This window comes from Lithobates pipiens, unplaced genomic scaffold, assembly GCF_037356315.1.
Source record: "Lithobates pipiens isolate NorthernLeopardFrog02 unplaced genomic scaffold, aLitPip1_a1.2 Scaffold_16, whole genome shotgun sequence".
Lineage (NCBI taxonomy): Eukaryota > Metazoa > Chordata > Amphibia > Anura > Ranidae > Lithobates > Lithobates pipiens.
In genome coordinates this window covers 107570579-107590025 of record NW_027507748.1, presented here as the reverse complement: position 1 = coordinate 107590025, position 19447 = coordinate 107570579, and the positions used below count along the sequence as shown (strand labels likewise).

Sequence of the window (19447 nt, the reverse complement as noted above, 5' to 3'; positions counted from 1 at the left end):
AGGTTTTTTTCTATCGTTGGACGCGGAGAAGGCGTTCGACAGGGTGGCCTGGGACTACTTATCCGCTACATTACAAATGTTGGGGCCCCCAACACACTTCCGACAGATGGTAGCGACACTATATTCCTTCCCCACAGCAAAAGTAAGGGTTAATGGTTGCCTGTCGGACACCTTCTCCGTGTCGAAGGGAACTCGTCAGCGTTGCCCACTATCGCCGCAAATTTTCATTCTTACCCTCGTACCCCTCCCATGAAAGCTTAGAGAGAATGCTGATATCAAAAGCATCAATATAGGACATAAACAATACAAAATAGCGGCATGTGCCGATGATATCCTCCTGTTCCTTTCAGACCCGATCATTACCTTACCAAACATATTAAAAGATTTCGCACTTTTCAACAAATTATCCAATCTGCAAATTAATTTTTCAAAATCAAAGGCTCTTAACATTTCCCTCCCCTTGTCCACAGTAGATCAATGTAAACTGAATTTTCCATTTAGCTGGGAACCCAAAGCACTCACATACCTAGGAATCCAATTACCTTCCTCAGTGGATAATCTTTACGACTTCAACTACAAACCGATCCTACAGTCCCTACAAAGTGATCTTAACAACTGGACGAATGGCAAGTTCTCCTGGTTTGGCCTTTTAGCCATTATAAAAATGAATATTCTGCCTCGCATTCTATACATAATGCAGACTGTGCGATTAAACTTCCTGCATCATTTTTCATAGCATTCAAAAGGTTATGCAGGAATTTTATTTGGGCCTCGAAATCCCCAAGAATAAGTTGGGACACACTGGTGCTACCTAAAGCTCTAGGAGGTCTTAGTTTACCAGACATTCGTAGATATTTCTCGGCATGCCACCTCACAAGAATTATTGACTGGCGCGTACACAAAGATTCAAAAGATTGGATAAATTTGGAGGGCTCATTCGACTCCATGCCAGTAGTACACTTGCCATGGATCTCAGTAGGAAACATACCAAAAGCCTATTCCACACACCCGCTGACAGGAGCATCTATACAAGTGTTTAGAGACGTAGCTACACAACTGTGATGGAATCCATCCCCAGGTCCGATGACCCCATTGACTGACAATCCAGATTTCCCACCGGGGCTCTCTCTGAGAAATACATCGGGAGATTCCTCCAGGCAGGTCTTGAGAGCCTCACTACTAGTCACTACTAGTGAAAAACGGCAACGTCCTCTCGTTTAGAGAGATGTGTGAGTCCCTCCCTGACCATGCTATCCCATTCTTTAACTTTTTGCAACTTAGACACTTCTTTCATAGTGCCGTTCACTTATCACACTGGAGTAGAAATCTGAACCCATTCGAAACTTTGTGTACGGGTACACCACCTCTTCGGCATCTCATTTCAGAGGTATACTCACTACTATTTAGAGACCACAACCCCAAAGACCTGCTAGCAGTTCGCCACTGGGAAAGAGACTTAAACATAGATCTCACGAACGGGGAGTGGGAAATGATCTTTCGTAATATCCATAAGAACTCGGTTAATGTATCTGCTCAAGAAAATTCTTTTAAAATTTATGCGAGATGGTACCGGACAATTCTACATAAATTCTTTCCCTCAGTTTCTCCATTATGTTGGCGATGCGGCCAAGAAACAGGAACAATTCTGCACATTTGGTGGGAGTGTACGCTAATTAAATCTTTTTGGGAAAAAAATTCACAAAATAATCTCAGAAATTTCTTCGAGACCGCTCGACTTCACGCCAACGCAATTTCTACTAAATTATGCTTCCACACCATACACAAGTTTCAAGAACACGATCATACCACATCTGTTAAATGCAGCTAAACAATGTGTCCCAATTCTCTGGAGGTCTACAACACCTCCAACGGTGACAGACTGGGTTATACGGGTAGAAAACATTTCTGAGATGGAACAATTAATTCATCAGGCTCACGACACCCCTTCTAAGTATACCACACTATGGATGTGCTGGATACACTTTAGAACCTCACTGCAATTCGGTGATCATATCCGAACAACTTGAGCTTCCTCTAACCTTCACCTCCTATTAGGGTGGTACTTTTTCAGCGTTTGGAAATAAAATACACTGGGAAATGCATTTCCGGTTATCAGTTCAGGACTGCATTTCTTAGGGTATGAATGTATGTATCCGAGCACCTAGGAGAACTTCTATATCAGGCAAATGATCTGGGATGAAAATGTGCGTGCCATTATCGTTTGAGAGCACTTAGGAACTCGTACTATAGCTCAGACCGTAACATGAAACTCAAATAGATGTATCTCGGCTCTCTCTGTACAGCAAGCTCCCATAAGGGGTGCAGAGGTCGAGTTGGGAATATCTTACTATGCACTTTCACATAGGAAGTCTCACATACTATAGTTATATTACACGTTCCAAGCAGTATTCGCTTTTGTCCTCCCATATCTATTAATAATCCTTATCGATAGGACGGCTTTATAATGGTTTCTTAGAACAATGTCATAGGGCTTGCTATAGTTTTCTTTTCTCTTGGACTCTCGCTTCTACACAGTGTTTAAGGTTATGATGGCAATATACAGAGTGCTATTGTGATATGTTTAATGTATGTACACAAATGTATTCTCACAACCTGTTTATCGTACTGCTTTATTGTACTGGTTTTTGTTACTGAAATTCTCTAATAAAATTATATTGGAAAAAAAAAAAAAGTAGTAGTTTGAGCACTTTTGCATTGTTTGAGAACAACATAGTGGAATCCTCCTTTTAATATGCTCTATGACAGGGGTAGGTAACCCCTGGCATGGGTGCCTGTTTCCAGGGGGAGGAGAACTGTCATTGGCCACTGCTAAAGCCAACCACAGTCCTGCTAGCCCCTTCTACCATCTGGAGGAAGATGACTTGCTTGGTTGCCACAAACCAATCTCAGAAAGAAGGGATTTCACTGTGATTGAGAAAAACCACAATCAGGTGACAGTTTGTGGAATTACTGTTGAGCTTCTGGGAACTTTGTTGAATTTTATTCCTGAACCTTTGCATTACTTACTACTGAACACCTGCAGTCTGTTACCCTTTTAAGCCACAGCCGGTATTCAGCGCAATGAAAATCACACAAAACTTTTGCTGCGGTACAGAGCGCCACACTTTTTCTCAGCTGCCGGGGCCCAAATTATGATCCTGCACACAGGCCCACTGCTTTCATAAAATGCCCCTGACCTGAGTGTGCCAGGACAGGTAGATGTGTCTCATACCCTCATCTGAGAAGAGGGTACAGCAGCAGAGCAGATGAGCAGGTACCCCGGTGGGGAAAATGAGCAGGAGGGGTTCAGAGGTAGGACAGAAGAGCAGGATGGTACAGCGTTGGTGCAAATGTGCAGGGAGGTACAGTGGTGAAAGAGATGAGAAGGGGGTTCAGCAGTGGGACAGAAGAGCAGGGGGGTACAGTGATGGGCCAGGTGAGAAGGGGGTTACAGTGGTGGTACAGATGAGCAGGGAGTTCAGTGTTGGGGCAGATGAGAAGGGGGTTCAGTGGTTGGACAGAAAAGCAGGGGGGTAGAGTAGTGGGGCAGATGTGAAAGGAGGTGTATTGGTGGGATAGATTAGCAGGGGGTTACAGTGGTGGGGCAGGAAATCAGGGGGAACAGAGGTGGGGCAGAAGAGCAGGGGGTACAGAGGTGAGACAGATGTGCAGGAGGTACATTGGTGGGACAGATGAGAAAGCGGTTACAGTGGTGGGGCAGATGAGCAGATGGGTTCAGTGTTAGGCCAAATGAGAAGGTAACTCAGTAGTGAGACAGAAGAGCATGGGGGTACAGCGGTTGAGTAGATGTACAGAGTAGTACAGTAGTGGGACAGATGAGCAGGGGGGTACATTGGTGGGGCAGATGTGTAGAGGGTTACAGTGGTGGGGCAGATGAGAAAGGGGGTACATTGGTGGGGCAGATGAGCAGGGGGTACAGAGGTGGGGAAGATGTGCAGGGTAGTACTGTGGTGGGGCAGATGTGCAGAAGGTTACAGTGGTAGGGCAGATGTGCGGGGGGGGGGGTTACAGTTGTTCGGCAGATGTGCAGGGGGTACAGTGATCTGGGGTGTGGAGGTGCATGAATTGGGGCTGATCTGAGGCGGGAGAGTGCAGGATGTTAATTTCTCACTACTAAAGTAGTCTACAGCAATTCATTTATAAAAAATCCTTTTCGTGATTTCTTTGAAAACATTCTTCGGCACACTGTGCTCAAAAGGTTGCCTACCCCTGCTTTATGAAGTTGGAAACATAACTTCAAGCAAAACAAAAAGTAACATTATGGATCTTCTCAACATCATGAAACATTATTACTAAGCATTGCCCTTTTAGATACTTAAAACACCTTCATTTTAGCTGCCCCTAAACACCAGAAATCAGACTGAGAGCCCTTTCACACTGAAAGCGCCCAGGCGTCAGTGGTAAAGCTCCAATATTTTTAGTGTCACTTTACCGTCGTTTTAGCGGCGCTATTCGGCCACTAGCAGGGTGGTTTTAACCCCTGCTAGTGGGCGAAAAAAGGGTTTAAACCACCCGCAAAATGCCGCTGCAGGGGTGCTCTGCCAGAGGTTCAGCAGCGCCGCCCATTGATTTCGCTAAAGCGTCTGAAAAACGCCAGTGTAAAAGGGATCTGAGAGTGGGCGGTTTTGTACTGTGATGAGTATGCGAGGATGCAAGGGTCACTATTTATATGGATAACCTAAATGTTTTTATTTATGTCATTTTCCGGTAGCATTTTATGTCGTTGATGGCAGTATCCTGCCAGTTGGTGAATAATACAATTAAGAAATACCTGACCTCATTGTCAGGAAATAAGCTAAAATGAATCAGTATTAGATTTTCTGTCACCTCAGCACTTCTTGGATTGCGTTTTTATGTGCACATCTGCTTTTATATTGCTCAAGGAAAAAATTAAAGGGCAGTTCTAAGGACACATGGGGGGGGGGGGGGGATTTACTAAAATTGGTGCACATATGTTTTGATTTCTTTGTAACATAGCGGCAGTGGTGTATTTAGGTTTTGAGCTGCCCTAGGCCTGACTAAACTCGTGCACCCCCTAATTTAAATACGACCCACCTCTTCCTGTCAAAGCCACACCCAATGCTGTTTAAGACCCATCCTGAAATATTCGAGTGGGGACACTAGTTCTGAGGGCCTAGGGGGGAATGGAATCCACTAATTTGCATAGATTTCCTCTCACTTCCTGTTTGGCTATGGGGCAGGAAGTGAAGGGAAATCTCTGCAATGGGACAGGGATGGTAAAAAATAAACAGTGCAAGCCGGCAGAGTTTCTTTCCGTGTGCATAGCGGCTTGGTAAGGTTCAAAGAGAACTTATTGCGTTTGGTTTTAGGCAAGCTTTATGCCGTGAACACACGATCGGAATTATGGTCGGAAAAAGCTCTGATGGTTTTCCCTATGGAATTCCACTCAAGCTGTCTTGCCTACACACGGTCACACCAAATTCCGACCGTCAAGAACGCAGTGACGTACAACACTATGACGAGCCAAGAAAAATCAAGTTCAATGCTTCCGAACATGCGTTAAATTGTTTCCAAGCATGAGTAGGAATTTTGCGCTTCGGAATTGCTACAGACGATCGGATACACCCTGTGCAGATCAAGGTGGACTGGCTGTGTTGTAAAGGAAGGTGATTTCAGCCCCGCAGGAGGAGCAGTATAGAGTGCTGTACTGGAAAAGAAGCTCAGCAGCAGGCATAGCATCTAGGGCAGATGGGGTGGTCAGGGGACTTGGGGGGGGGGGGACTTAGATCTGGGGGGCAAAGCCATGTGACATGAAATCTGGAGCCTGCAGCCCCATCAGGAGGTGATAAGGGATTTGTTTTAGCAATTTCTGAAGGTTTCTCTGTCATGTTGGCAGGTGTTGGGGGAAGGTCACCTCCCGGAGGTGCGTGTCCTTTCCCCTGATGTCAGGGAAGTGTGGTAAGTGGTCATCCCCAAGTGGGGGGGGGAGGGTACAGAGAATCCCAGATAGGGACTTCACCAGTGACATCTGTCCCATCGTGGCTACAGGACGGCACTCTCCTTTTAACTCACTGAGCTCGGTTACCATTCCATATTACCAGTTCACAGCACAGACACTTCCCCATCCTGGGCTGTTCTCACCCCATGCTACTCTCCATTCAGGAAATGGCTCACAGCTTATCCCCAGCCAATGATGTGAAAAATCTGCATCCAATTTGCACTAGTGTGAACCCAGCCTTAGGGAGTGATATCATTTGGGGTATGAGTCACTGTGCAGACTACTAAAAAAAAAGAAAAAAAGCAAGCCAATTTCAAAAGCAAGGAATGATCATTTTAGAAATCCCCCCCCCCCCCCAAAAAAAAAAAAACACGAGTACTGGCCATGGCTGCTGAAAAGATGAAATAAATGTGACCTTTTAGGCAAATATGAAAAAACACACTAATGCAGCTATGTAATCAATAATACACCATTAAATGTATTTTTAAATGCAAGTTGTGTAAGTATCTGAAGTGCTTTGTATCAGTCTCTTGTAGTTGAATAGGTTGGGTAGAATGAAGCTTGCCACTAAACTGAGGACACCTAGTGGCAGAAAAAAATACTACAGGAGAAATCTCTGGACTAAAGGAGAAGTACAGCCAAAGCTCATTTGGCTGTACTTCGCCTGTGGATCACAGGGGTGCAGTTTGTCCTTCACTCCAGTGACCCATTTTCAGCAGACAGTGGGCTAAAGCCTGCTGTCGGCTGATGTCACAGATCCAGTCCAAGCTGGGGAAAAATCACAACCATATAGTCGGGGTCTGCCCAGATGTATGGCCCGGAACCTGGCTCAACCTCTCAGCAAGCCACTGAGAGACTGAGCCAGCCACTCCCATCTCCTCCACAGCCCAGCGCTTTAGTGAACATGGGGGAGGCTGAGCAGAGAGCCGATGACTGACAGTAGGGTCGAAACTAGGGGGGGCACGCGCCCCGGCTGACATATCTAGAGGGCACCGCCAGGGGTTCCGTCGCCCCCACCCGCACTGGGAAGCGCTGCTCTAAGTGTGTCACTGCCATCAGCTGCATAGTTTGCCAAACACCGGAGAACCAAATAGGAGAGGGACTGTACAGGCGCACAAGCGCTGAATCACTCTTCTTCTCCTGCCCGCCAATGCTATAGAAAGGCAGTGGAGGCCCTGGACTGGATGATGCAGAGGAGACCGTGGGACTAGGAGGGGAGTACACCGGAGGTCCAGGACTTGAAAAGTGGGGTTGACAAGTTCACAACATAAATAGGGACATTTATCAATTGTCGCAAGTAATGCCAAATAGGAGCAGAGAGACAGGTTGGGTGATAGATTAATTGCTTGTTTGGCTTTATTTCTCCTGTGGATCACAGCAGTGCAGATTGTTTTGCAGTCCTGTGACCTGTTTTCAGCAGACAGCGGGCTATCGGCTGACGTCATAGAGCCGATCCAGACTGGGGAAAGATTGCAACCTTATGGTTGGGTTCTCTTCACATGCCTGGACTGGCACCAAGCTCAGCCTGAGCTGGTCGCTCCCGCCCCTCCACAGCCCAGTGCTTCAGTGAGTGCACGGGGGGGGGGGGGGGGGGGGCAGAGCAGAGAGCCAGAGACTGACAGTAACCAGCTCTCTGGGAGCAGTGAGAACGGAGTGATCGGCTGTTTTTGATTACTCGGTTCTCAGCCTTAGAGCTGGCGGGGGGGGGGGGGGGACAAATGCATAATTCACCTATGTAAGTATGATTAAAAAAATATTCTCATACCCAACATCTCCTATTTGCAGGCAGCAGCTGCATGGGCATAGTCGAATGTCAAGATTTGACACGCAGACAGTAAGGGATGCATATATCCAAACGTACAGTGTCTGCATTCGGATATGTGCTCCCACTTCTGTAGGTGAAGCTACTGCATTCTAAGTACAGCACAAGCTTTGTTAAAGTAGTTGTAAAAGCACAAGTTTTTTTACCTTTTTACCTTCATGAAGCAGTGTGCAACAGTCCCCCCCCCAGCCCCACCTAATACTTACCTGAGCCCTTTCTCGATCCAGCAATGTCTACGAGAGCTTTGGCTCTCCGGAGACTCGCACTCCTGATTGGCTTTTGGTAGCAGCGGGTGTCAACCAAAACCAGTGAGCCAATCAGGAGATGGAGTGGTTGGGAGTGTGCTTGCCTGGATGCCCCATAGCAAACTGCTTGCTGTGGGGGCACACGGAAGGAGGGGAGGGGCCAGGGGCGCCAGCGAGGGACCCGAGAATAGGAGGATCCAGGCTGCTCTGTGCAAAACCATTACACAGAGCAGGTAAGTATAACATGTTTGTTACTTTAAAAAAAACAAAAAAACAAGACTTTAATATCACATTAATGTTAGCAGTTTGTAGTAAAGGATATGCAATAGAACAGTTTTATTTTATTAAAATAAAATATTTTAATACTTCAGTTCACAATTTTTATTTGTCAACTGAAGCTTGTACTACTGTTATATACTCGTTTGTGGCTCAATCATTAAAGCATATGGCCATTTACGCCCCTCCCACTATTGATGCAATCTGACCACACCCACACTTTTGGCGCACCGCCACTATATCGCCACATAACATTTTTTTGGGGGTGCAACAAAATGGCCAGCCTAGAGTGCCAGATGTGCTAGCTACGGCACTGACTGTCAGTGGCTCTTTGCTCACGGAGCAGGGAGGACCGAGTGATCAGAGGTCTTTGATTGCTCAGTTCTCCGTCTTGGAGCCAGCTGGGGACAGATGCACCTAGCTAAGTATAGTTCTTAAAAAAATCCTAAACTGCTCTTTTAAAGTTGAATATTGCAGCAAAAGCTGTTTTATTAGTATGTCTTTTGATGGATAAAACATTTGTATCTTGCTGTTTTTAATGTTTTTTGTTTTTTTTCAGTTTTGAGAAACTATGCCTAGGTTATGGTTTTAATGAATATGTAATTTAAAAATAACTATAAATAATAAATTGTAAAGTGCTCTTTTTCGAACATACATCTGTAGAGTTCATTTTATTTCATTTTCTTCTAGAGTTTCATTTTAAACCTGAACTACAGAGTTCAACTTGGTCCAAAGTAAGTATACTAATATGATACCTGATTGACTTCTGTTGCATATCAGATAGCCGCCATCTTCCAGGTGCTGTGCCAGGTGGCTGCCCTTATGCACAGTAACCACAGCGGGCCACTCATTCCACACATCCACCATTCAGAGAATGTTCTGGATGTACAAGGTGGAAAGGAGGGCTGTTAACATTGCAGAAGACCATGACTCTCACTGTAGTAGCTTAGGTGTCCACAGTGGTCAATCAGGTATCAAGCCAAGCTGACCCAGTATAAGTATGCAAAATATACTGTATTATCGCTGAAGTTTCAATGTAAAACAAAAGCCACTTTTTAATTGTATTATAAATGACATTCCATTTAAACCAAAACTATGTATGTAAAATATATCATCGCTTGAGTTCAGGTTTAACTGGCTTGTCCATGTTTAACCCTGCCTTTGTGTGGAATGCATGAAGTATGTATTTACTTTCAATATTTCATTCTTATGTTCTCAAATACTCTACTCAGCACATATTTGTCAAGTGAGCAAAAGTCACTCTGGGACATATATAGTAGTTTAAATTAAACTTGCAGCAAAGAAATATATAACAATGCCAAAAAGCGGCATGTTTTTGATATTAGGCCATCTTGTCTAGATTAGTGTCAATGCGTGCTCAGACTGCATTCTTTCTGCCATCTCTCATTTTCTTCTAAAATTGTATTTTTTTACGAAGAGAGCAAATCAAGCAACAATAATGCCCGTGGTGAATTTTTATTCTGTAAGGAAAGCTTTTCTGATCAAAAATATACTGACTAATCAAGAGTTTGATTCCATGCACCTGTGGCCTGAATAATATGTCTTATAAACAGCTTGTCCGTTTTTCCTTAAGCACTTGAGATTGTTGGGCAGGTGTGCTCTCAGTGCTGATATAATGCATCTTCTATTACAGAAGTCTACAAACTATGGCCCGCAGGCCACATGTTCACTAAATTTTTTTTATCAGTTAGGCTAAGGGGACCTTGCTGTAAGAGGGACTGTGATTGGGTTCTAAATGTATGGTGGGGGGGGGACACTGATGTAGACCCTGATGTAAAGGGGCTCTAATAGAGACGCTGATGTAAAGGGGGAATTATGATGGGGACCATGATGTAAGTGGGGATTATGTTGGGGATCCTGATGTAAAGGGGGATTCTGATTTGGACCCTAATGTAAGGGGGATTCTGATGGGGACCCAGATATAAGGGGGGTCATGATGGAGACCCTGATGTATGGGGGGACTCTAATGGAAACCCATGTAAGGGGGGACTCTCATGAGGACCCAGATGTGAGGGGGGACTCCTAAGGCAGACTCTGATGCAAGGAGGGTTCTGATGGAGACGCTGATATAAGGGGGGACTTTGCTTTGTTTTACTGAAGTCCTCTCTCTTAAGTTCTGAATCATAACATGCTGATTCCAAAAAGATCCAAGCAAACGTATTCCTTCATTTATTTGCATCATTATACAGATTTTTTTTTTTTTGGCATGTGAATATTTGTAAAATAAATTATATACTCCTTCTACTGAAAAATTTGGCTAGTCCTGTTCTATTACACTGGTGGTCAATCCCAAGCACCACCTAGGTATTCTGTCAGCCATCTATCTATGATAAAAAATGCATGTCCGCCTGTGGAAATTTATCAAGAGACCACGACTGTTTTGGCCTCTAGTGGATGTTCTTATGGGGAAGACAAAGTCATCATATGTTCACAGTGGTGGTTACAGCTCTTTGACACATGGGGAAAGGGGACTGGGATGGTTTGTTCTCTAGCAGTCTCCTATAGTGTGCTCAAGGTCTCCAATTATCTTCTGTAACTTGTCTGCATTCTCTGACCACATCTGAAACATGTCTGTATCTCTGAACTTCTCCAGCAGCATGTGTCAACAGCAACAGTCTCCAACAGTCTTTTTATAGCAGTGGTGTCCAACTCAAAATGGCTCAAGGGACACATTTGTGTCGAAAATGAGTGTCTAAAATAGGCTTAAGTTTTAAATACATTCTCTGCATTAATTTAAAAAATCTTGTATGACTAGGATCCACCCCAGCCCCCGCTAAATACCTGAGCTTGATCTCGATCTGGCACTGTACTTGAGAGCAGTGGATCTCTCCCTCTTCACAGAAAAGAGAGGCAGCAGCGGTAGCCATTGGCTCCTGATGCTGTAAATCAAATCCTGTGAGGCAGGAGCTGGGGGCCAGGGCCAAGCCGATGTGTGTGTTTATGGATACAGGCAGTGTGGCTCCGGTTCAGCCTGAATGAGTGCCCCCATAGGAAGCGCCCTCCTATTGGGGCTCTCGTCAAAGAGGAGGAGCCAGGAGCACTGGTGGGAGAACCCCAGAAAAGGAGGTTCAGGGTTGCTCTGTGCAAAACCATTGTACAGAGCAGGTACAGTAAGTACAACATGTTTTTTTGTTTGTTTGTTTTTTTTAAAGAATGTTTAGAATCGCTTTAATGGCAAATTAAAGGTCAAAGTCTACTTCTATTGGTGAATTTACATAGATATCAACAGTGGTTATGCAAGACAAAATTAGGCCTGTAGTAGACAGCACTTTACATGGAGTCCTATCCTGTATCACCAGTACCAGGACAGATTTGATTAGTGTCCAGGGCAAGGATGCAAAACTGCTCCACTCTGTTAAAGCATGCCGTAGAATGGATTTACTGCCCGGTGTCCATTCTTTGTCCCATTGCTCTACTGTGCCCAGGGAAGCTTCCCCTCCTGCCCACCCCTTGACCTGGCCCTGTGTATCACTTCTAGTGAGAATATGTATACCTCGATTGCATTACAAAACGTAACACACGAGAGACAAATAGAAGAATTAGTTTAAAGCTGACCTCCAGGCTCCAGGAAGATATAAAATACTCAAATGAATGCTGCTCTGTATTCAATACTACATCATTATAAGTAAATGCTTAAACGTAATCTAATGCCTGAATTTGACTTGGTATTGGCCACTTGCAGTCCCCTGTACAGTATAGTACAGCTCAGACAGCAGCACTAGACTGCACTGCTCATATGTAGCACTTACTCCCGAAGGAGCGGCTGAATTCTTCTGGGCTTACTGATTACCTCCACCAGCTCGTACTCATTGTCCTTGTCTAGGGGTTCCTAGGGTTGATAACCCAGTAATTGTAGAGCCCGCCACTTGAGTTCCTTGTCAGGATTTTTATTTTGCATAAAACAGTTGAACAAACTCAGTCTCTAAGTTGGGAATAGAGGGTATCAGGATAAAGTTTAGCTCAGGTGCTCGGAACTGCTGACTTAAATAAAAGTCTCTCTCTGTACATAATCCAGGGAATAGCCACTCGCAACTGGACTCTTTAACTGTTGGAAAAATCCTTGAGCTTGGATTTAGCAGCCAACAGGTAATTCTAGCTTTGCATAGTGTCTCTTACAGACTTGGTTGAAGAACTTGTTGTAACCAGAAGGATAGAAGTAGGAACTTTTCTTACTGTACCAGAATCTTTCAGCCAGTCTGGCGATACCATAAGAAATGTGGATTCAATCAATGTCCATGACCGCTCAGCTTCCAGCCTCTTACCGAGCAGCCAGTCCTGTGCGTGGCTCCCTTACTGAAGAGTCCCCCCCTGGTCGCATGTAGAGCCGCTGGGCCTCTCCAAACCCAAGACGGTACCAGAACACCTTAGAATCCTCCTTCTAGCTAATGCACCTCGGACTAACCAGTTGGATCCAGATGGATCCACACCCCAGGCCATGAGGGCCCCTGGGGGCTGGTCAGGAGGACCAGGACCACGGAGTCAACAACAACCTCTGGACCGGAACCCAGAACCACGTGACTTCAGCACCTTAAGTACCCACTCCTGGAATACATAGCGAGATAAACTCCCACTGACTGGCTCAGAGAGAGAGATTGGTACCTAATGCGTCCAACCAGACTGCGTTCTAAGGCCTCTCACAGGTGCGAACCCCACCTATAATCAGGCACAACCGTAATACAGCCCAGCCAAACTGATGCCAAGCACAATTTAGCACAATTAACCCCAAAACACAACTACAGTTTTGGGCAAAAACTAAATTTACAAACATAGCGTGTACTCATTAGGAGTACCAGCGCTACATATACTAACAAGAATCATGCCAACAGAAGACACAAGCACAGTGACAGAGAGATGAGGGAGGGGCCAGACTGGTATGGGTTACTTTACTGCAGCAGAAAAAAAAATAGGTCTCCTGCCCTGCCATGGGGGCTGTGCTGTACTATACTGTTTAAACTTCAGAAAAGGATGGATGTAAAAATAAACCCTTCATCAGATAGAATTGCTCCCATGTATGAATTTCATCTCTGAAAGTAGTTTTCCTAAAGTTCAGAGTTAATACCAGAACCCAGCAATGCTGAGCCCACAGGCAGCCCTATAGTAGGCGAAAAACATTTAAGAGAGTAGATGAGTCACCCTTGGCAAAGGAAATGCCAGCTGTAAAGTTTTGAATGCAAAAAACGAATTACATTTTTCAGAAGTTAGGTATGGATTTGTAGTCAGGACCAATATGCGTTGAAATATGTTACATTATCATTTTGGATCTCTGTGCAAAAATGACATAAGTGAAATGTACATATGGAGTGTTACTCTCCGCTGCACTGTACAGTTATATCTGTAAATGGGTGACATCACCTGTTCGCACTGAAAAAAACAAGCTTGCTAGAATTGTAAAATAGATCACGTGCCACGTTTATATTGGAGAGTGTTCCTGGAACTGTACAAATAACATGGGGTTTATAAATTTCAGGAGAAACTGTAAAAGAAATACTATTGCAATTTTCATTTTATTGTAGTGTTGTGATTTGTATAGGATTACGTGCAGTACATCTAGTAATCCATGCTGTACTAAAAACCATTAGCACTGTATAATTAGGTTATGAGAAGATGGAATTCTATATATTATAAATTGAAGTCTGTTGTTTGATGACTAGGTTCATTAATCTGTAGAGATTAATCAGATGTGTTAATGTTGTGCAGAGACAGAGGCCTAAAAATTATTTTTATGTAGCGCTACCCTCATAGGAGTCGCCGAATAGATGGGTCCTCTGTTCTGTGCCTCGAACTTCCCAAGGGCCTTAGCCCCTCTGACACACCAAGTAAATAATTCTCATTACCCACCAATAGTGCTATAGCAAAAGCAGAAACCAAACCAGTTAATAAAGGTAATCTTAATGTATTATTACTTGACAGAGTTGATAACCAAGCAAGTACAAGTAAGTTAACACTTATTATAACACAGTTCAGCATAAAGAAAGGCTAACCATGAGGGCTAGATAAAAAGGGGCATACATCGCCCAGACCAGCATACACAATATTAATGCCATACAAAAATGCAACAGTGGGCAGCAGTGAGATTTTTTCTAACAATAACTGAGCTATACTGTTAATGTACACTAGTAATGTAAGTAGATAAATATCCACGCTCAGTTAAACTTAGACAACTAACAGCAGCTGAGCACCATAACCCAGATACTGGACACAGAAATGCAAAGAAAAAAAATAAAGTTCAGTGCTTGTTCAATAAATAATGATTAAATAATCGCACAAGTGAAATGTGCAAAAATGGTGACAATCCAAAACCAAAATAAAGTGGCGTTCAAACGAAATCAATATTAACCCTTTCATGACTAAGCCTATTTTTGGCATTTGGTGTTTACAAGTTAAAATCCATATTAAAAAAAAAGAATTTTGATCACTTTTATTGCTGTCACGAGAAATGTAAACATCCCTTGTGACAGTAATAGGTGGTGACAGGTACTCTTTATGGAGGGATCAGGGGTCTAAAACACTTCAAAGTATTCAGATCGCCGTTTTCGGCGACTCTGAATGCTGTATATATTTTTAAATCTGGCGTCATTGGCAGCTGAGTAAACGGGAAGTGACGTCATGACGTCACTTCCTTGTTTACTATTAGGAGACTGGAATGAAGCTGCTTACGGTTTCATTCCAGTCCGTGCCCAGCAGACGGAGGCATCAGATTGTGCATCAGTGCTCCCGATTGAGCGGGAGCACCGGTAAGAGCGGCAGGAGGCGGTGGGAGGGGGAAGTCCCCTCCCGCTCCTCCGGCATTACAGCCAAGCGGCTTTTAGCCGCATCAGTTGTTATGGCTGGATAGCCGATCGCCCGCTGTGAAAAACGATACTGGGATGATGCCTGCAGGTGCGGGCATCATCCCGGTATAACCCCCGGAAGGTGAGTATGCACATCTGCGTACACTCGGCGGGAAGGGGTTAACATGTAAATGTGCAATAAAAAAATTAATAAAAATAAATTTGTATGTGACTCCATAAATCAAAAATAAATGTCCATAGAAATATCAAAAAAATCCAACAGATAGTGTGACTTGATTGAATAAAAATAATATACTTGACCATGTGGGACCCGTCACCTTTAATCACCACTAATAAGATGGGGGCTTACCAGATCATCAGCGGCGCCTTGTTTAAGGCCCCTTTCACACACGCGGATGGTATGTCCGTATTTCATCCATCCGTTTGCAGATGAAATACGGACATACATTCATCCCTATGGGATAGCGGGTGTCTGCGGATGAGCATCCGCAGACACCCGATTTCGTCCGCCTCCGCAACAGTCCGATTCTGCAGACGGAGGAAAATGCTATTTTTCTATCCGTCTGCAGAGCGGATTGGATGAACACGGACAGACGGTCCGTGCTCATCAGATCCCCATAGAGGAGAGCGGAGAGCTGACAGGGCGGTCCCTGCACAGTGTGCGGAGACCGCCCTGTCCGCAGCCGGCTCAGCGGGGACAACGGAGCGATCCCCGCTGAGCGAGCGGATCTTCACGGGGCGGATCATTACTGATCCACCCCGTGTGAAAGGGGCCTAAAGGAAGTCAGTCAGTGCATATAATGTCACAAATTCCGGCTCCAGACGACCAGATGTGAAAACTGCAGACTCTGCAGCTCAGGTGATCAGTCACCGCAAACTTCCCAAATATTTGCCAGCATAAAGGCTCATGCAAAATAAAAAGTGCTCCAAATCGTGTAATATGTTTTAACACCAAAAAATTTTTTTATTTATTGCATAAAGTCAGATGCTGTAAAAAGAACTCCACCGAGTCTCCAATGTACAGATAGCATTTAAAATACAGTGTTAAAAACGAAAAATAAAATTGCTAACAGATAAAAAAGCCTGTATGTGGTTTTAAATTGCAATCGCACATGTGCAGGATGTGTGGACGTGGCTACCCGTCGATTGTTTCGTCACAGGTCTAACACCATCAGGGTTTTTTTTCTTTTCTCTAATCTAATGTACACTAGTGATGGTGATGCTAAGTCCAAACTAGTTGAGTAAGCACAGTTAAATTTGAGTCAACATCAACAAAGATAGAGGAATATAAGGGGAAACCTGTAAGGTGAATGTTAGGGGCAGTCCTTTAAGTTAGTCTTTTGCTGGCTTATATGGGGGACCTTTAATTGAGTGTTGGTGCACTTATGATAGTCTGGCTCTGTTGTATCTGTAACTTGAACGGCAGGAACCGAGGGTCTGGCAAATGCTCTGGTATCTCGGGCAGCCCTGCAAGGTGGTTCGGATGGACAGTGTTTCTGATCCCAATGATCTACTTTCTATTCTATGCTTTCTTGTGCTGCCTCTTTTACCCTGCTCGCGCCAACTGGTCTGGATGTCTGGATTGCCATAGCACCCAGGCTTTCCCAGGTGTTTCATTAAAAACTCTCTCAGGCTTCTTCTGCTCACACAGGGTCTTGTGGGACCTGTAGTTCAGAAAGCTGGCTGTGTCCATAAATATTTGCTGCCTCAAACTACAACTCCCAGGGCTCCAAGTGTACTGCATTAAGATCTATGAGGTCATTGTAATGAGTGTGTGTGCTCCTGTTCCATCATAGCTGCTGGTTCCAGCATCCTGGTTTTGGCTGTGACATTCTCCTTATCTGTCTGTCCACCTGCAAGGTGATTAATGTGGCTAGTCTCTGGGTGGAGATCAAACCTGATTAAAGCCAGCCTAGCCTGTAGTCTCATGCTTGTGATAGCGTGTGTAATTCGTGCAAACGCTCTGTCTGTACTGCTCTGCTGTTTGGATCCCCCTATTTACAGTATGACCTCAAATCGGATATCGACTACTCTCTGCACTCTGCCTGTCTTTTGACTATAGATTGACTCAGACTATTCTGAACCTTGTCTGCCTTGTATCTGTACTGTCATGGAACCACTCTGCCTATCTGCCAACTGCAGATACCCATTTGATTTGGTGGCCAGGCACTATAGCATTGTGTATAAGTCCTGGAGACAACCGAGTAACGGTAGGCCTGCTTGCCTTATGGGAGAGAGGGCTTCGATAGGTGAAGAACACAGAAGCTAGTTATAGTGTCTGACCACCTGCATGAGGGGCATTCGCTGAACCTGGATCTCCCCCTGCTGACCAGAGGAGAGCAACACATAAGGGGAAGGGTAAATAAAGAGCAGTGTCTCATTCTCCATATTATGGTAGTTCAATCATCTGGCTACATTTAGGTCCCAGGGAACCTTTGCAAAAATGTATTTATTGGGGGTCAATGAGAAAAGTGCTTCTTAAACTGACAATCATTGTAAAGAATGCTCCCCTTATAGACAGTTAAAAACATAATTGGTGTTATATTGCTGGCTCTGCCATGTAGCACTGGGTCTGGAACTAGGCAGGCACCATCAGATGGCTGATCAGTCAGCCACATATCAAGAAACCCCTAGCAACCTCTTGAGGAGCAGTGGTTTTCAATGAGGGTACTGTGGCACCCTGGAGTGCCATTTGGGTTTCCCAGGAGTGCTTTCCCTGGAGTACTGCAAGCATGAGACCAGGTTTGCCCTGAATTAGAGATGGATAAAGAGACTCTGTCATGGTGAGACTGTGATCTAATGGGTGGCTCTGATGTAAAGAGGGACTCTGATGTGAAGGAGCTCTGATATGATGGAAGGACGTGAATGGGGACTACTGATGTGAAATTATTTTCATTGAGATATGTACATTTTTCCAGGTTTCCCACAGATGAGCAACATTACATGTGTTTGACTGATTTTGTGATTGATTTTAACCACTTCCCACCCAGTCAATAGCAGATTCATGGCCAGGCGGGTGCTTTGCCATCCTGACTGGACATCATATAATGTTCTGTCACGATGTGCAGATCATGCGGTCACATAGCGGCGCAATCTGTTACTGATTGTGTCCACCTTGCCGCCGGTACCATGTGACCTCTTCGATGAATTACAGCAGGTCCCCTGACAGTTGTAAACAACGAATGGCTTCCTTTCAAGCCACCCAATGTGTACAAGTGTGTTCTTCATTTTCCAAAAAATTATGAGAAAACATGACAACTTCAAAAAGCCCGCCATGCCCTTTACTAAATACCTTGGACTTTCCAAAAAGGGGTCATTTGGAGAGTATTTCTACTGTCCTGGTATTTTATGGCATCAAGAAATAAAGTAGTCCATAAGTACTTCAGGATTGATCAGTTTTTAGATATACTTTATTTATAAGGCAACAAAAAAAGTAATGATATGTCAAACACTGTTCCCTATTTCAGCTCTAGGGTTCATTTATATACTGTATTTATATACTATATAAATATATATAGTGAGTTTCTTTATTTTTTTCACCTTTCGCCAAGCTGCACAGCAGGAATAATATTTTCAGGTGTTTGGACAAACTAGTGCACTACCAGAACAGTTGAAACAATAGGTTTATTTAACATAGGTTGTAAATACCTTAGGCATTTTTTTTCCAATCTCTGTCACTTTAGCTGGGCAACTCGGTTTGCATGTAAATGTGGAGACAAAAAGTAAAAACAAAAAGGTATGTATATGATTAAAGAAATTGAGTGGTTCTAAAGCCCCATACACACTATCAGTTTTTCCTTCAGACTTACCAAAACCATGTAATACAAGAGCCGGCCTGATTGCACACACATTGAAACTCCTAAGGTTTGACCTCATATTACATGGTTTTGGTAAATCTGAAGGAAAAACTCAGCAGAAAAACTGATAGTGTGTACGGGGCTTAAGACCCCTTTCACAGGGGTGGATTTTGTTCCAATCAGCAGGGAATCAGCTCGCAGATTCCCTGCTGAGCGTGGCAGATGACTCATCTTTTGTCTACTGAGTTTCTACATTGTGGTCATGGACAGACCCCGCTCTGCTGTATGGGCAGCTGGAAGTAAATAGACTCTGCTGTCCCTTTACACCAAAGTACCTCCGATCTGTGCCACCTAATCGAAAGAGGACAGAGTCCCCTTCCATTTTTTTATTTTAGCAGACCCGATCGGACCTGGAGGTAGGCGAGTGTAAATAGACACAAGTCCGTTTTAATGGACAGAATTTTCAAAGGAGAATTCGGCAAACTATGTGTCCCAGGAAATTGTGGTCAGTATTA

At 44.2% G+C, this 19447-nt stretch overlaps 1 protein-coding gene across 1 annotated transcript in view; it reads left to right on the top strand.

Moving 5' to 3' along the window:
• Nucleotides 1-19447, top strand: part of VEGFD (vascular endothelial growth factor D) — a 91251-nt gene that overhangs the window by 25260 nt on the left and 46544 nt on the right.